Below are 6,000 nucleotides of genomic sequence, written 5' to 3' on the forward strand. Positions count from 1 at the left end.
ATTATGAGACTTGTTGTTACTGTTTTTGGCATATCGAATACATCATGGGTATTCCATAGAGCTTGTCAGGCTCTTTTATGTGGGCAAGATAATTTCAGTAGCTTGCCGAGCTCTCCGAGAGGGCAGAGGAATTGAACCCGGGTCGGTTGTGTGCAAAGCACACACCCTACCCACTGTGCTATCGCTCCAGCCCATCCAAAAACACACAAGAACAAATAGTCTTCACCCTGAAATCTCTTCTTGCATGAACATGTTGGCCAAAAATGTATCCATATGCTTATAATGGACACAGGAGCAGGAGGTCAAAATTATTTGCATGTACTGATTTGTAGACACAGCCTCCAATATCTTTAAAAGGTGTGCAGAAATGGACTGGGGATGTGGTTCAGTGGCACAGCATGTGCTGATCACATGGAGGACCTGGGTTCATTTGGTCCCCAGTACCCTAAAACCAAACAAAGAAATGTGTGGAAGTCAGTCAAGCCCCAGCTGCTCCTGTGGCTCTCAGTAGGATCAAAGCTTCCTCACTGTGCCAAATAACTTTATTTTTAAGGCCAGATTCCAATTCATTTCATCAACAACTGCCTCAAGAGCCTTGGGTTGTGCTGGCAGGCACAGAAGTACCCTTCACAGCAGTCCCCCGGCACTCCTGGTATTCACAGGAAAGTTTTCTATCTCCAACACATTGTATATTGGGAAGAACAAAAATATCATGTCCCCAAAATAGCAACACAAAGGACTTGACTTCGGAAAGGAAAGCAAAGCACCTGTAGTGAGGCTGAGGGGTCCAGAGAGCAGGTGAAATGCAGCAGGAAGTGATAGCTCTTGGACATCGCCAAGAGCAGCGCTAGGGCTTGGAGACTCCTGGGAACCAGCATGTGCTATCTCCTGATGCTATGTGATACCAGGACTCAGTAGCTGGCCATGCTCAGGGCTCCAAGCTCAGTGATTATTCCTGGGTGAAACCCAGGGACCATAGGGGATAATGGGATCAAATCCAGGTCAGCGGTATGCAAGGCATTTGCCTTAACAACCCACTGTACTATCCCTTTGGCCCTCCAAGATCCAATTTTACCTTAAATTCTCCAAATGTCTGGTCCTTGTTTCCTTTCCCTGGATCAATACTTAGCTCGCCACTGAACTTGGTGTGCCACTCACATTGCACAACTGTGTGAAGAATAAAAGAGGATTTCTTACAAATCCCTTCAAAGGGGCCCAAAGAGATAGTACAGTGGCTAGGATGTTTGACTTGCATATGGGAGACTCCAAACCTGATCCCTGGCATCCTCCATGGTCCTCCAAGTTCACCCGAAGTGATCCCTAAGCATAATCAAAACAGTACTGCTAAGAAGTCATTATCACTCATGCAAAGGGATTTTTTTCCAGTGTTCCTAAATACCCCAAATAATCTGCCACATCACACATGAAGCTTACAAGAGTGTGCCCGAGAGTAAAAGTGGGGGTCCTGGGGCTGGCAGAGCCTGGCAGTGCTCAGAGCACGGCCTCTGGGGCTCATAGTGGCTGCAGGAAAGTGTGGACACCAGCTTTTTCCTTTGTCAAAAAAAATCAAACATCTCTGGATTTCCTTCACAGATCAGAAACAGTGCTGGGCTAAACAGAAAGGACAGGGGTTGAGGCATTTGCCTTGCACGTGGCCAGTATGATCCCCAGCAACAACTATGCTCTCTTGAGCACCACCAGGAGTGATCCCTGAGCACAAAGCCAGAAGGAAGCTATGAGCACCATTGTGTGTGAACCCAAAACCAAATAAAACCAGGTGCTAAGGTAAACACCAAGTGATGTAACTGGAACTTTCCAAAAGCAGGAATTCCTGTCCTTCCTAGAACGTCCTGACCAAAGCTCCAACCTGGCAGCCAAGGTCCTGTGTGGGAGCAGCTGTGCCCTAGAGAACTCTCCCTCAGGTCCCAGTAAATGGCGCCCTCTCTCACCAGGGTTTCATGAATGCCATGGGTTGAGTTAGGTCACCACCTAGCCAAAAGATAAATTCCCTCAGACATTAACTTATTTTCCATAGGATCTTGGCAGAGTGAACTGACTAAAACAGGGTCACTCGTGGAGGCACTAATCCAGCCTGACCAGCTTCCTGTGTAAAGAAGAACTCTGGACACAGAGACAGACTTGCATGGAGAAAGGATCCTGTGGAGAGAGGTGGGACGAGGTGACCTGGGACAACTCCCCATAGTTCCAGGGGGCAACCCTAGGCATGCCCTGATGTGTGGCCTCTGAAACAAGGAGACAGTTCGTGTTGGGGGTTTCAGCCACCCTGTCTTCCATCGCTTGTTCCAGCTGCCTGATGAAGCTGGTACACCTGATTCCCTCTGCTCCATGAGCAAGAAGGTGAGGCCCAGAAACAAGAAGAACAATAGGGGGAAAGAAACGGGCATGTGGGGGCCGCTGTATCAGTAGGAGTGGCCTATGGACTTTGCCCTTTGCCAGTTCCTTTGATCCATAATCTAAATATAATGGACACAGTGTGTGTGCGTGTGTGGGGTGTGTGAGTGTGTGTGTAACCCCATAGGGTAGAGGCTGTGAAATGTCACCCAAAAGTGAGGATCGGAGAGACAGTACAGCAGGTAAGGCACTTGCCTTGCATACAGTCAACCTAGTTAGATTCCCAGCATTCCATAAAGTCCCTGAGCCCCACCAAGGGTGATCTCTGAGTACAGAGTCAGGAATAAGCCCTGAGCACAGCCAGGTGTGATCTAACCACCCTATTTTCCCCCATAAAAGACAGCAGCTTTGGTTCAATGACATGATTAAATGATCAGTTTAAAATTTGTTAGGGAAACTGATGACTTTTGTTAAAAATTTTTTAAAAACATGGACAAGGCTGGGCTGGAGTGATAGCACAGTGGGTAGCGCGTTTGCCTTGCATGTAGTCGACCTGGGTTCGATTCCTCCCTTCATCTCAGAGAGCCTGGAAAGCTAGCGAGAGTATCCCGCTCGCATGGCAGAGCCTGGCAAGCTATCCGTGATGTATTCGATATGCCAAATACAGTAACAAGTCTTAACAATGGAGACGTTACTGGTATCCACTCAAGCAAATCGATGAACAACGGGAGGACAGTGCTACCGTAGACAAGGTTATACTAAAGTTTCAGTGAAATAAAGCAGAGAAAAGCAGGATTTTTTTTTATGAGCTGGTGTTTCATAAAGGGAATTCAAGACAGACTAGAGGAAGTTACTCAAAACCCAGACAGAAATGAACATTTTTCCAAATGTGAACACCACACTCTTAGGCTCTCTTCCTGCCACACAAACTCATTCCCCAATAGAGCTTCCAGAAAAAATAAAAACCCAAATAGTCAAATCTGAATTGTAGATAAACAAGGAATATGGATCTCTATTTGTATATGAAGATATACCTCTCTATATACATAGATATGAATTTCAGGTAGGAAAAAATTATTTAGTCATGCCCTATGTATTACTTGAACATAACTATGATATGCTATTATATATCCATCCAGATATATATTTATATATTTATATTATATAATGTAAATTAATATATTCATTGTTGGTGTGTCTATACTGTTTTGTTACTCATGATTTTATAGCACATAGATAACATACATGGGCGTATACTAATTACTAGTATGTACATAACACTATAATATAGTAGGTAATAGTCCCAGCGAGCTGCCAGTGTTACTCAGGACACACTAAGGAACAATTTGCTGCTTACCTGGGCATCCTTTGGGGGTGCACTCCCTCCAGGGGCAGCTGCCCCTAGCCCCCCAAAGCAAGCCCCAGGCAACTCAGATAGGATGGTGGAAGCCTGGGTCCTAACGAGGGTTCAACGCATTTTGAGGCTAGGTTGAATCATCCCTCCTCCAGAGAGAAGCCTTGAAAGTTCCCATGGTCACCCTCCTCCCGCAGGTGGTGGAGGGTCTGGACCTTTGGCCTTGTGGACAGCAAGGAACGGGGGCGATCCGGTGGGGCCGGGGGGGCTCCTTAGGAAGCAGAGGAACCAACACTGAAGGAAACTCCGTTTGGCGTCTGGAGATCCCAGGAAAGTGGTTCTGTACTGGGGTTGGACAAAGGTGACAAAGCTCCGAACGGGGCTGGGGGCGCGGCCTAGGGCGCTGGGGCTGTGGTTCGCTGTCCCTGCCACGGAAACCTCCGTTCCCGGCCCGCGCCCCGCTCTCCTCGGCCGCCGCACGCCCCCTGGTGGTCAGAGACGGGGAGGCCGCGCCGCGTTTACCCAGTTTAATTCCACACAAAATGGGCCCACACCCCTGAGCCCCTTGGGGACCAGGAAGGGATGGGTGGGCAGGGCGCTGGTCCTGGTAGAGCAAATGCTCCCTGAAAGTAGTCGTTCCCACCAAAGACCCGTCTCTCAGACAGGATCATCACCGCAGCGGCTACCCCTGGGCAGCCAGTCCTGGCAACAGAAGGGAGGAGGCCCTGGTTAAACCCACGGAAGGGTCCCTGGGCTCCTGGTGGCAACTCTTCCCCTGCCTCCGTTCTGCAGCCGTCCGGTAGCTGTGCCCTGCACGGGCCCCACCCACACCATCTGGAGTTTGTGGAGGGAATTCCGTGCTCTAAAATGTAGAAGACTCACCAACAATGCTTGGAGACACAGAGAGTGGTCCTCACACTGTGTTCACCATCATCTCAGATTCTTGCTCTAAATTCTAAAGTCAGAGATCAAAGGCTTGGAGTCAGGGGAGTGGGCTGGGGGTACAGCAGCCCCCTGTATATGTGATGACCTGGGTTCTACCACTGGTGCTACCAAAATAAATAAGTAAAGGCGTTGAGTTTTTTTTTTACATTATTCGCGGGGAGTCTATCCTCTCCCACTCCGTCCGGCTCTTCCCCACAATGCTGTGGGACCTGCTCCAGACAAGCAGAGGCAGCGATTCTAAGGGAACATGGAAGGCAAGAAATGTCCTAATATACTCCCCCCCCACCCCACCCCCCCACACACAAGGTGACCTCCAGACACTCAAGGCAGTTGATTTGTCCAGGTCAGCTCTGTTGGGCCAGGACACCAACATTTAATCAAACATTAGTTGAGGGTTGCTGGGAAGGTAATTGGGGTGAAGGGGCACATCCAGTGGTAGTCAGGGGTCTGTGTTCAGGGATCATGCTTAGAAGGGCTGAGGGATCAAACCTGGTTAGACACTCACAGGGCAAGAGCCTTACCTGCTGTACTATCACTCTGGATCCTGGAAGGATAATTTATTTACTTTTCTGCCTTTTGGGTCACACACGGCAATGCACAGGGGTTACTCCTGGCTCGTGCCCTCAGGAATTACTCCTGGCGGTGCTCAGGGGAACCATATAGGATGCTGGGAATCGACCATGTGCAAGGCAAACGCCCTACCCACTGTGCTATTGCTCCAGCTCCCGGGGGGGTGGGGGGCGTAATTTTTACTTAAGATTATTCTACAAACTTTGAGTGAATCAGATCACCCTCTGTAACATGGTGGGTCTTGTGCAATCCATTGAAGGCATCTGCAGGAATAACTGACTTTGAGGGGCGAGGCTCTGGACAGGAGGATTCAGGACTGCAGCACCAGCCCTCAGGACCTCCTAGTCTACCCAGCCATCCTTGAGATTCTCCTGGCTTCCTGTTGCTGCTGTTTTGGATGTGGAGACCACACCCAGAAGTGCTCAGGGCTTAACTCCGGGTTCTGTGTTCAGAGGTCATTCCTGGAGGTGCTTGGGGACCACCTGTAGTGCTGGGGTTCAAACCCAGGCCAGTTGCATGCTAGACAAATGCCTTAAATAACACTTGTACTCTCTCTTCAGCGCCTATGCTGGAGTTTTTGGACTTGCCAGCCAGAATTACCTGAGTTAATTCCTTAACAGAGAAACCTGCAGATGATAGCAGATGGGTAGAAAGGAGAATTAACAGCAGAATGTAGCACTGTAGCACTGTCCTCCCATTGTTCATCGATTTGCTCAAGCGGGCCCAGTAACGTCTCCATTTTGAGACTTGTTGTTACTGTGTTTGGCATATCGAATACA

This window comes from Sorex fumeus, unplaced genomic scaffold (genome assembly GCF_029834395.1).
Source record: "Sorex fumeus unplaced genomic scaffold, SorFum_2.1 ptg000054l, whole genome shotgun sequence".
In the NCBI taxonomy this organism is placed as follows: domain Eukaryota; kingdom Metazoa; phylum Chordata; class Mammalia; order Eulipotyphla; family Soricidae; genus Sorex; species Sorex fumeus.